The following is a 13,306-nucleotide window of genomic DNA, read 5'->3' on the forward strand; positions in this document are numbered from 1 at the left end:
GTGTGTGTGTGTGTGTGTGTGTGTGTGTGTGCGTGTGCGTGTGTGTGTGTGCGCACGCGCACGCTTGCAGCATTCATGTTTGTGTGCATTTAGTATTGCAGAGGTTGTGCGTGCGTGCATACAGTATGTACGTGTATAATATACATGTCGAGATGAGATGAAATAGTGTATGAAATTAGAAGGAATAAAAGTCCAAAGGGTTGATCGGATGAATCTGCCCCAGAGAGAGAAGTAGGGTCAGTTCCCTCTGGGAGACATGAGGGTCAGTTCCCTCTGGGAGACATGAGGGTCAGTTCCCTCTGGGAGACATGAGGGTCAGTTCCCTCTGGGAGACATGAGGCAGAATGAGAATGAGAGCCCACAAATCCCAGAGGAATCCCAGCCCCACCCCCACCCGCCACACTAATTAAAAACATGCCTGTATGTAGTGCTGTACTGTAGGTGTGTGTGTTTGAGTGTTTAGCTGCAGCTTGTGTGTGTGGGGGTGTCTAATTCATGACATGTTAATTAAGTGCACTGCACACCCAGGGCTGTGTTCATGTGCAATGGTACAGAACACACACACAGCCAAGGATGTGTCCCTGTCTGAGCTCTTGAACAATCCTGCATGTAGAACAGTGATATTTTAGTCAAAGCACTGATTCTAATTTGCCTTTTGTATTTTTTATTCTTAGGCTATTTTCAAAGAATGTGGGGGGAAAAAACTTGACACATCTTTGAAGGGGGGGGGGGGGGGTTGAATATTTTTGCCTATATTAACTTGTGTGTGTGTGTGTGTGTATATAATCCATCCATCCAAGCAATCTTATTTTTCTTTTGGCTTTTAACTGGCATTTTTAGTAGCGACATAAAGGAAAACTGACAAACGAGTATGAAAAAAAACTAAACTAACAACTAACAAAAAAGTTAAAAACACAAGACAGACAATCCCAATGGCAATAACAGAAGATAATTCATTATGCTTTATATTTCGGATTTACACATATGGAACGAGTTAACGTTGTGAGGGGTGGTCGTGTCCATTATGAATGGAGACGTTTCTTTTTCAGAGCACAATACACGTCATGTCATGCATTCATTATCATTAGACTGCTGCTTGCTTGCTGCAGGGAAGATTTGCTAAAATAATGTCCTGGCTGTCTCTGTCTGTCTGTGCTGTACCATGCTGCTGTCCTATCCCACAATTATACTGGCAAACTGCATAGTGGAGTTTGATAGGCTGGCGGAGAGGGGGAACTGCAGTCTGTCAGGAAATACAAGGAGAAAACCCACCACACTACTAGGCTACACAGACACACTGACTACACGAATGCAACTCACATCATCATCATCACAGTGAAGGAGAGGACGTTTGAACCGGTAATAATCTAAAAAGAAAAACACGCACACATCCAGGATTCTACTTTGATTTTTACACGGGACGTTTGATCGGAAAGAGGTGCGTTTGCGCGTAAATGAATGATGATGATCCACATTCTGTGTGTGCGTGGGTGAATTCTTCTCGTGTCAAAGTAAAAGACGGTTCGTGACTGAGTGACGAGAACACATCAGCCTCCTCGGACATTGTTGGTAGTTAAATTGGCGTTACAATGCATTTATTGGTCGTGTTTATTGTTATTCAGCCATGCGGCAAAGTTGACGGCTCGTTGGCAAATGCCGTGTGACATGTTGGTCACAACCTTTTTTTCTCCGTGCTGTGTAACAAGCTTCGGTTGGTGCGCAACTTGGCCACGACATTTTCTGCTCTGTCTCTCTGGCTCTGCTGCAGTCGGATTTTCAGGATTGCTCGCCTCGCGGGGATGGAAAAATGTTCACCCCCCCGATTGCTGAGAAATCCAATCCGTTGCATTGCCTAAAAGGTGTATTGTATTCAAACTATTCATTGTGATAATATTGCACCGCTTCTGTTGCAAAAGTACAGTAAAGATGTTTCTTTCCCAACCAACCTTTTTTAGATGAGGGAACTATGTAACGGTCATCGACCGAGCGCCGAACACAGATGTTTGCACATGCATGCACACGTTAACATCTGTAGCCGATTCTTCGGCGACTCAGTCAGATCAAATTAAATTATAAAGCTTTTTTTTTTAAATGTTCACATTTTTTTATTTAGGTGATTTTGAGCTGCAGTGCGGTGGGCGTGGTTAGATACAGTTACAGTAGAAGAAGATGTCGTTTATTTTCCGCTAGTCATGGTTGCTAATATCCTCCTTTTAGCATCACCCTGACCTCCTTTATAGCTACAATATGCTATGCAGTATGCATGGCTGACTTAACATTTTAACTTAATCTGCTGGTGTGTGTGCAGCTGTGCTGGTGTTGTGGTATTCAGAGCATTTGTGTGCCAGGCCAGGAGGCAGTGGTTGTGCAGTGACAGTGCAGCATGTACAGTATGCATACTATGTGCACCTTTTGAGGAGGTCACAGCTGTGAATCTCATTTCCGAGCTTTTTACAGTTGAGTGTTCTTTTTTGCCTGCCTGTGGGCTACTGTAACAATGACCGGCCGTAAAGTTGGGCCAAACCTTTTCTAAAAATCAGTGTGTGATCATGTTGTTGTGGAACATTGGCCCCTGGTCGTAACAAAAAGAAGAAGAACCAAACCCAGAGTCTTATTTCATCGTTATTCCCTAGGAGGAGTGCACCGTGGGCAGATGGATCTAATTTCTGTGCGAGCTTAGTTATCAAAAGTCAATGCTAGACTATAATAGTAGCCTTCGCCACTGATTCCAGTGCATAAACTAAGTTAGCCCTGAAACATGACTGTCATGAATAAATAACAATAATAATAAATACGAACCATGGCTAAAACTAAGCATTTCAACAGGAGACTGGTGAACTGGTTGTCCCACTGACGTAAACAAACCCTAAGCTTGAAGTGAGCACGTTTTTCATTATCTACTTGGAAGAGCATCTTGGGTCACAATAAGAGGCCTAGCATGTCTCTTGCCAAAAGGCTTGCCCCTTCCCAGGCTGTCCTGGTAAATATGAATTTGTTGTGACCTGCCTAGGTAAATAAAGGCAAAAAAGAAGAGGCATGAAACCTTGCAGCTTATAAGCTAGAATCAGAGCTGTTCTTCTGTCTGCTCATATGAGGTTCTGATATTGCATTCCTCCAGCAAACAGGCTTTGTTGTCTCGTTATCTGACTGTTTATTTTCCTTCTAAAGTTGAAAACCAGTGCACTGGTTCTCAAAGTTGGGTCAGAGGACCCCCCAGAGGTTCCAGCGACTCCTCCCAACCAAATGAGAAATGGTTTAAATACGTATTTTCCGGCAGCTATTTTTTGAAAAATGTTGTTCTTTAATCTTCTCTATGGGAGTTCCTTGCACAAATTATTTTCAAATGGGATCTGCGGCCAAATATATCAATTTGGGTGTCCTTCACATGAAAATGTTTAGAACCAGTGTGTCAGTTGAGGTCCAAGTAGTGGATGGCAAGCTGTTTATGACAGGATTGTATTGTAGACAGAGATCAAGTTTAATGGAGGAATATTATTGTATCGATACGATACAAATTGCTCCTGATTTCATGGTCAAGAAGACAAACGTTACGTCCCAGTTGAAAAGTGCGCCTAAGTGCACTTACGTGAACCAAACCTTGAGTTTGAAGTGCCATCCATGTAATATCATGCAGACCGGTAGACATTAGTGGGAATAGGTTGGTTCACGGGCTGATTTACTGATTAGCTACAGCTAATCTCATAAGATGGTTTATCCCATCTGGACCTTATTAAACGGGCTTTGCAGCCTGTGCAGAAGCGGACATTAGCGCTTCATATTGCAATTCGCACCCGTGTTTTACAGCTAATCTTTTACACTAACCGTCTGTTTTCCCAATCTATTTATGGACAGAAATGTTTGTTAAATCGGATTGGCGGGTAACTCGATCAAGAGAAGATGAGTTTCCGGAACTCCTATCCTTTTCAACCACAGCACTGTGCTTTGTATGCCAGCCTTTTCAGTGAAACTAAGCCTTGCCCCCGGGGTGGCAATGCACAACAAAGCCCCAGTGGTCTAGTCACATAATAAAGTGGGCAGTCAAGACAGTTCAGTTGAAATAACAACAAGTGAGCTTGGCTGCATGAGCCCTGACTTGGCTTTAGTGCCAATGACAGGCTAAGAATGTAGACCCCAGCAATCTGACCTGGAATATTGCTTTCCTCCATCCAGTCCCCCGCTAGAATACTAACCCTTCTCTGCATGTCACTGGTGGTTCACTCACTGGTATGAGGGCCTCTCTTAGGGATGGGACGATAACCATTATTATCGTTTATTGCGGGGAAGAAAAAAACGCTCACCATAATCGTATCGCAGAGATTTTAATTTATCAATCTTTTGTTTAGCTGCTAATTCAGTACCCTTATAATACCTAAAACAGACCTGTTAAAGGGACACTCACTTAATGACGTTTAGAAGATTTACAACACTTTCCCGAGGGTCTTTATGTATGTAATATGTGGTTTTAGTTATTTTAGATTTTAGCAGTGAGCCCAGTGTCTTTGATGTTATCGACACTGGGCTCACTTCCTTCCTGGACTACAATTCCCATAATGCTTTGGTGCACTGCTTCTCCTTATGGATAAGGGGGAGGGCTGTATTACTGAGACAACATGTAGTCCAGGAAGTAAGTGAGCCCAGTGTCCATGACATCAGAGACACTAGGCTCACTGCTGAAATCTAACATATTACACTATATAGACCCCCAGTGTTCTAAATCTTCTAAACGTCATTAACATATTCTTTTTTCTCTCAAAAAGGTTGAAGTTTCCCTTTAACTAAAGAGTACATTTGGTACGCTATTATTTAACTCTTGCACTGCACATAAATGGTAAATGGTGCATTTATATAGCGCTTTAAGCTTTTTTAAATCCAAAGCGCTACATAGATTGTGCATTACATTCACCCATTTACACTATACATTCATACACCGATGGCGGAAGAAACCATGCAAGGCACCAACCTGCACATCGGGAGCAATTAGGGCTTCAGTGTCTTGTTCAAGGACACTTCGACACTAACTCTGGAGGAGCCCGGGTTCGAACTGTGAACCTCGCGTTTTTCACCATCCTGCTGTTCTACCGGCTACTGAGCCACTGCCGCCCCATGTAGAATTGTAGATCTGCTATTTTCGCCGGATGTTGTTGTATTTTTACATGCACAGAATTGGGATGCTAGGGTTCAACATTCCCCCCCAGAATAGGGATGATGAGGGTTCAAGTGGTCAACAAAAGTGCCATTTTAAGTTTTAAGCATACCAGTATTTTGATCTGAAGTAATTGTCCCCATCCCTAGCCTCACTACAGCAGAAGGCTCAACACAACTGTAAAGCCCTGATTTATACTTTGTTTTATACGGTAACCATGGTGAAAACAACAAAGGCTACAGGCTCACACCTTCTCGTAATACGACTCATCATGAGGCTATTCTTTGCTATTTCTCACAAATGTTGACTATTTTATGTCAATTTTCAGCTATAATGACGTACCCAAAATACGGAGGCCAGTTTGGGGCGTAATGGGTGAATGTACTACAAACTGTACAACATAAATTACAGGCAAACGCCTTTGTTGAATTATTGACAACTTGCCATATATAATTTAGGAATTGTCGATTTTAAGTCCACACATTCAATGTCAAGTCAAAGACACATTGTTGGGCAGTAGTTTATACATATGCACTGAGTCTACATTTTGAACAATGTATTTTCATTACATATATTTAGATTGTCTTCATAGATATACAGTAAATACAGCTTTGAGTAACTCTCTCTTCTGTGATCCAGAGCAGCTGAAGACACTTCGGGGCTAAAGGTCTGTGTCTCTCTTTAGCAGAGGTGTTTTCTCAGAGTAGCCGGTCCAGCCGTGTCCCCTTACAGTGGCTGTGTGTGACAGCTGTCAGCCCTGCAGCTGTGTGTGTGTGTGGGTGTGTGTATGGGGGGATGGGGCAGTTGGGGTTTGAATACAGTAGAGTAAACCAGATTGAGATGGCATGGGACTGGGTGTGTCTAAACATTGATTGTAGTGGTCACCTCCATACAACCCCTAGACTAGAGTGTGTGTTTGTGTGTGTGTGTGTGTGTGTGTTTGTGTGCGTGCGCGCGTGCATGCAGTGGGGGTGTATGGAGATGGGCCCAGCTGTGCTTTATTTCAGCTAATGGCACTCAGCACAGATGGCAGCTTCTCATCCTGTGTGTGTGTGTGTGTCTGTGTGTGCGTGTCCAACAGTGTGCTTTACCATCACAAATGGGCCTTGAAATGGAGGTCACTGGCAAAGCGCAGCACCAAAGCGTTTAGTGCTTGGCCGTCAATTATGTAATCTCACTACAGTACACGCTGATGTACTGATGTAGCCTCAACGGAGGGTTTCTATCACCGTTATGAATGTCCGCAATGCTGTGCTGTCATCGTCAAATCTCTGAGCACTATTATATTGGTTGCTTTATTTAGCCGTTGGCCCATTGTCGGCGCTGGCGTGTTTCCTCCCAATACAGGTTCAGCTGGATTTAAATTGGTCTCACTTCATGGAAAGGAAATGCGGGAGCTTAGCGCAACGGCATAATTGAGTTTTAAATTAGAGGTTGTGTTCATCGCGGGATGGGTGCACATTGTTTTGTCTTACCGCCTGTGGTAAGAGCGTCTAAATGCCTAAATTGTAAAGGTCACTACATTCAAATTATTCGCTTGCGGCTGAATAGACTTCCCCCACTGTCAATCGAGTGAATGGACATTTCAGTAGTTGACTTTCTCTTGTTTACACCGTGGTCCCGCTCTGAATGCGCCGCACAGTTGAGTCAACTGGAGTCAAGTCTTATCACATTGTCTGCTGTTGACGTATATGTTCGTTGTTTTTCAATCTGTTGTCTGCGATTGACGTATATATAGGTTTTATATGGATCAGAAACAGCACTGCTAAAAACAACTTTTTGCCCTGAGCCGGTTGCTAGGCAACGCCTCGCTCACCCCCACACACACGAAACGTACTCGCGCATGCGTAGACTACTTATTATAATTAGGAGCTTCTCTCGCTCTTTTCTCAAACTACGTCGCTGTCCGTTGTGCTGATCAGACATCCGAGGTTCGGAATCTGATTTCAGATTTTTCATCGCATCGCAATTGAAATATAAACGTTTCTCGAAAGATAGCTAGCGTGAGCTAATGCTAAGTTGCTAACATTAGCCTTTTCTTACAATGGCGGTCTGCGAGCGGGGAAAACGGAAGTATTTGAGTAGTAATCTCCCCAATTCTGCCCCCCCCCGCAAGTTATTTACCACTTGTGGAATACGATTGTCTGATTTACAACTGGTTGCGCATTGTGTCGTGCACAGAAAGGGTGGCACGTTGGGAGCTTGTAGAATGTAGATCGACTGTTTTCGCGGCGCAACATAGGAGCGCAACTAAGTATAAATCTGACTTTAATTTATGTCGGAGCTGCATCAACTCAGCTGTGCCTGTGTTGTATGCAGTTAACTATCAGTGTTCTGAATACAGCATTCTGCATGCATAATGTATGTGCCTGTTTCAGCCATGGTGTTGGTGGTACACAGGGCTACTGTGTTGGCTGTTGTGTGGCCGCGTTAAGAGTGCCTGTCACCAGTGAGTGAGCGTATTCTTCCTCCGTTTCTATGGTGCAAAGATGTTCCTGTCTACTCTCTCCCTCTCTATCCCATCCCAATGTAAGTTCCTGGTTCATAGTCTGTGAAGAAAAGCAAAGGTTAGCTGTGCTGCCCTCCTCTGTTCATTACTTTGCCAGTGAGACGCACATTGGATTGTGGTTGAATTCACTTGTACTGACCTTATGGATTTGTCCTATATGCTTATCTCCCCATGATTACAATAAGTAAACCTGTCCTTTTAAGAAGCCATGGCTGGAATTTGGAACTTGGCGACGTCATAACCCCATTGACATTCGTGCCGCCTGCCACCTCAAGCCTTTAATCTAGAGTTTGTAATCTATACGGCCTTTTTATAGTGCCCCAAGATATAGCGCTTTTAACATCTGAGGGGATTTTGATCAGCAAGTTGTGTTCAGTGACCCCACCCACGCCCAGCTCCAAAACCAGGCTCTCAACCGCTAACCAAAGCCCTGAGTGAGAGCTGTTTATAGAACCACCAGTTGGGTTAATTAATGTCTAAGTATGTATGTATGTCTGGCTGTATTTTAAACGCGATTGTATTAACATCCGGATATAATATGTTTTAGAAAGCTAAGCAACCCAGAACGTACTCTGAAGAGGTTAGTCAGCCCAGGGAAGCTCTAATGAACGAAGCGACTCACTGTCACTGTGCCATTATATTACTTACAAAGTTACAATCAATACCAGACGAGACAGAATAAATTATGCGCTCACTTTTGTTATATTGCTTCTAATACAATTACCATCTGTAATAGAGGTTAGTCACTGTTACTGTAAACATTGTGTCATTAATAATGAGACCTAATTTAATACAAAAAGTGACTCATTCTTCTCTGAAGAAGAGGCTACATCAAGTATCACGGACACTGCTCCTGCAGTTGGTAATAGGAACATCAGTAACTAAAAAACATAACGCACACATGCACGCATGCGCGCATTGGCATGGTGATGGAATCCAGCTATTAATATCCCTGCTGTGTTCCCTGTGGTGCAGCCTGTAGCAGGGTCACACAGTAGTGGATCCCATGGGACAAATTTGGCTGAATTCACCGAATTCCTCCTCACACTCAATGTTTTCCAGATACAGAGGTCTGTCTCACTTCTATCTCGGTGCCATGTCAGTTATATTGGGTTTTTTTTAGATACCGTACAATTTCTTATTACAAGGCCTAAGAAAATAAAGCCTGTTTGTCACCTTGAACATTAAGGTCATAGTGTTTCGAGGCAGTGTAGTGATTGTGGTCTGACTAATTTCTCATTAAATACTGGAAGATGTGGATGTAGAAATCAAAGCTTTGTCTGCCACAGCTGTTAATAAGTCACTCTCTTCATGTGACTGCAGATTAATGCCTACGATGTACAGTAAAATACACACACACACACACACACACTCTACTCTCTCCACTGATTAACCACTTTCAACCTGTCGTCCCTATTATGGTCCATGTCATTATTGCCTAAATGTTTGGAGATCTAACATAAAATCAAAAGCAGCAGATCCACTACCTCACAACGCGTCACATCACAACGCGTAAGGCTGTGAGTTTGTAGATCGCTATCTTCGCTATTCATCATACAGCGAAGTACATTTGGATTAAGTAGCCTGACACTCTGTTTCATTATTCAGACTGAAAGCCCTTCCCATGGCACACAGCAGCCCTTTCTGGGATGGGCGTTGGCAGAGCAGCAGTCTTCAGTGACTGACTAACCAACCAATCAAAATGGTAGCAAAGCAGATGACGTCGTTGTCAATGTGGCTAACCCGGCTAACCAAACAAACACGGCCAATAGAGTGCTACTAGCATGTAAACAAATGCGGTAAAATATGTCTGATGTTGCTAAAACCTGTTGTTTATAAACTATTTGTCATAGCCATCGATACGGTCGCAAGTTACAGCAGTGGAGGCAGCCATGTTTGTGGATGTTTGGTCCTGCACTGTTGTTTGGCATTATCGAGTTGAAACGGCACTGATTAGGCATAGCTGTGGTATTTTCAACCGAGTCTTACCCCGCCATGACAGAGTCACCAGACCCTGAATGCTTTTTAATGGCTAGTGATTCAGGGGCTGGAGCCAGGCTAGGGATTAAGTGGGTTAAAGCACAAATGCCTCAAATATAAAACATGGTGACATTTGACTCATTTGGTCACCAAATGTACAAAAGCATTGGCCACCTCTGCTTGGCCTCCAGTAGTCCCTGTGATGAATCCAGAGGCTGGGGGGGGCAGCCATGATGACTGGTGGTTACAGATCCCTCCCTGCCCCCCATCACAGTAAACACTGCCCTATAAATAGAGCTGCAGGCATAAGAGAGGCCCGTACTCGTAGCAGAATGACAGGCATCCATACTACAAAACCCCAGACTCCACAGAGAGGCCTGCTGGCCCACTCGCACACACCTCCCCAAACCACACACATCCCAAAGCCAGAGGCTCTGTGAATACGGTCATGGAGGTCCCACAGAGTTTAGTTGTCCTATCCGTCATCTTTCTTTAGCAAAACAGGTAATTAGCTGTTTCCTCTCATTATCCCATGGGCCCAGCTTTGGCCATTGGGGAGCTTGTGTGTCGTTGCTATGTTCCAAGGGAGAGAGGGGTCAGGTTATGGGAGATGTGTGTGCAGCCGTGGTTGAGATGTTTTGGATTGCTGGGTAAATATGTTGCGCTGCAGACGATGCCTCACACGTACGGGTGGAGAATCTGTTAATCCCTTCACGTTTGTGTTCATTTGTATCAAAACCTTTCATACTGTACATGACTGTAGCTAAAACAATGCTGTAGAAATCGATTAAAAAGTTGGGATATCATGTGAGTAGCTGTGTTGTAACTTTACAGCTGTTACAGCGACACTCAGTTGGCGAGCGCAGTCTTCTTTAGCGCTTCTGCTAGTGTGACTAATAGTGTAGACTAGAGCACACCTCTGCTGCTGTTGCTACTGCTTCTGATGCAACTACTGATCATTATGTTTGTGGATTTTAAAGACTCAATGGGATCTTGTGTATGTAGCCACCTGACCCGGGTTTCCCCAATTGGAAGCCAAACATCTGCTACTCAGACCAAGGGGAATCCCTCCTCGGTCAAGGGAGATATTAGGCTCCCATGGCTCTGGCTCCTAGGGCTACTTCTAATAGACTTTTAGCTAGCGTTGTTTTCTTTTATGTGCTTTTAAGGTTTGTCTTTTAACAATTCAAAGCTGCGTTGTTTAGGCACAATAAGTAGTCTATAAAATACTGCCACAGTACCACTTGTATTTTACAACAACGGTATTCGGGATAGGGTGTTGATTTATTGTTAACCACGCAAATCCTATATACTTTGTTGTATGTCAAATAGTGAAATTAGCCAAATTATGACGGTGCCAAGGCTTAGGAGGGATGCAATGATTCATACGGTTAATATATATTAATAATTATTTCATAAGGTTTGAGGTATGCCATGAACAATATTCATATAAATGATGGCATAGGCAAGTTCTTAAATATGGACCCACACTAATTATAATAGTGGTGCTTGCCAAAGGAAAGCAAAAACAGAAGGGCAAAGGAGGCAGTTTTGCTTCAAAGTGTTCCACTCATTGCCAACAAAAAAACTAATACCGTAGTAATAATAATGATGACTGACAATATTCCAGTAATGGCATTTTCCCCATTATCCATCCTTTGAGGGATGGAGCATGAAGGGTGAAGCTAATGAACTATAATGTCCAACTCAGGAGGAGCAGTTCACAAAAATCTAATCAGCAACCAAGCCATTCCTGGAGGTCAGTGACCCGGCATTATGGCAAAGTGAAATTATGAAGTCAGTACTTGTTAGAAGAAGAGCAGCATTCCAAAACCGCAGGGGAAAACACCCAGTTTCAATCCGAGAGAGCGCTTTGTGGAAAGTAGGACTGTCATTCAGCGTCAGCGGCTACTACTCTACCACGCTGGGCAAGACCTACGCTGTAGTATAGTGTATTGCTGGAATTTGGCGGAAGTACCGCTCAAGGAAATGACGTTGACCCTTTACAAATCTGTTTACATTCTCTGAGTATGAAACAAGTGTTGTGATTGGTCGATAAATATCCTATCTGGGGGAAATGCTACTCACCCTCAGCAGGACGTGTGTACTGCACTGTAATGTACTGTTTTGCATACAGACCGTTATGAATCTTGTAGGTTTAGACAGGGGATTAGTGAATTGGAAGTGGAAGCTCTACTGAAATAATAAGGGACCATGATGCTTGCCTTGTACCAGTAGACAAACAGCATTGCTAATTTGCTATAGAATATAGATCAAGAGTTCCTGAACCTTTTAAGCCGTGACCCCCCCCCCCAAAATAATAATTTGAACTGGGGGGCCTGCAGCCCTGCACCTGACGAGCACTTGGAATTGTAGGAGTTGAGTTGAGCCATTACATTACATTTAGTTTGACTCTGTTCCACAGATAAATATTTTGAAAATAGCAGTTCTAATAAGCCGATGCGTTGTGAGCTTGATCGGCTATTTGGTGGTTCAACTCCGTGTGGGAGTCCCCAGGGGGTCCCCGGAACATCCAGACCCCCAGGAACACGCCCAGGGGCCGGGCTGGTTCCCGGTGAGCTGCCGCCCACGTCCGAAACGGTTGAGAAATGACAGAGTTACTGTGTGGGGGTCCCCAGGGGGTCCCTCTACTGTACTGTCTGTCACTGTCATCCTCCAGAGACACACAAAGCTCTGTATAGGAGTGGTTGTACCACTCACAAATGTGCCTTAGATGTATTAAAAGGTGTACCCTGTATGCACTTACTGTATGTTGGTTTGTTTACTGTTGAGTGATGAAACATTGTTGCACATTAAGCTAATCATCTGCACTTCTGCAGGGACCCCCCCCCCCCCCCCCCCCCCAAATCAGACCCTGGGGTCTGTTTTTGAAAAGAGTTGCTTGCAGCTGTATTCAAGTTATTGGTTGAAAGAGAACATGTTCAACATGGACAGTTTGGGTTAGCCCATAGCAGTGACCAAGTTATTGATGAGTGGTTTAGGTCAAATGGTAATTTCCTTGGCATCCTAGAATAAGGCTGGGGGGAAAGTCAATTCACGCAGGAATTGCTATTCTTATCTTCTCTTCTATGATTCTGAAATGGTTCACATACATGCTTTATAGTTTTAAACTTCTCCTCATCTGCTTATCAATTTGATTCATGTTCAGCATTTTTTTTACACATTTCTTGGCCAATAAGGGAACACCATTCTTGGTGACGTAACTAAGATATGTTTCAAGGTTGGTATGTGATCAATTGATTAGAGTGGCCCTCACTTCACACAGGTGTGATTTTCATATGTTCATTCATATGTTCCCATGTTCAATGCCAAAAACACAATTCAATCGTCAATCAGAATTATTTGTGTGTGATTAATCGTCAACTTAAACTTAAACTGTCAACGTAATCGTGACCGCTCTACTCACTATAGTGGATGAGACTGGGGATGTTTTTAAGTATGGTCATTCCACCCCAGTGGACCAATTGACGTTCATATTTTTGTTAACAGCAGTGAGAATGTGGTGTAGCGATTCCTGGGCTTTAAGCCAGCTGAGAGAGAGCCACTCAGCAACACTAGTAAAACTTTAGCAGACTGTGTGGCTTTGACGGTGGAGAGCCTTGGGTTGGACCTCTCAAACTGTAGAGGTCAGTCATATCGTATGGCAATCCAAG

General features: G+C 43.6%; 1 protein-coding gene across 12 annotated transcripts in view; it reads left to right on the top strand.

The window, feature by feature from the left end:
• The window catches only part of LOC308325884 (band 4.1-like protein 3), a 76,622-nt gene that overhangs the window by 12,174 nt on the left and 51,142 nt on the right, over nt 1-13,306 (top strand). For 9 of the 12 annotated variants that reach the window (XM_080778622.1, XM_080778619.1, XM_080778625.1 and 6 more), the window contains exon 1: nt 1,265-1,359. The exons of 2 other annotated variants lie outside the window; for them this stretch is intronic. The gene's annotated coding sequence lies outside the window, so the exon portion shown is untranslated. Of the gene's footprint in view, nt 1-1,264; nt 1,439-13,306 lie in introns of those variants that run through there. One more of the 12 variants, XM_080778623.1, reaches the window with a different exon arrangement.

Source organism: Protomyctophum bolini, assembly GCF_963924005.1.
Source record: "Protomyctophum bolini genome assembly, chromosome: 12".
NCBI lineage: Eukaryota > Metazoa > Chordata > Actinopteri > Myctophiformes > Myctophidae > Protomyctophum > Protomyctophum bolini.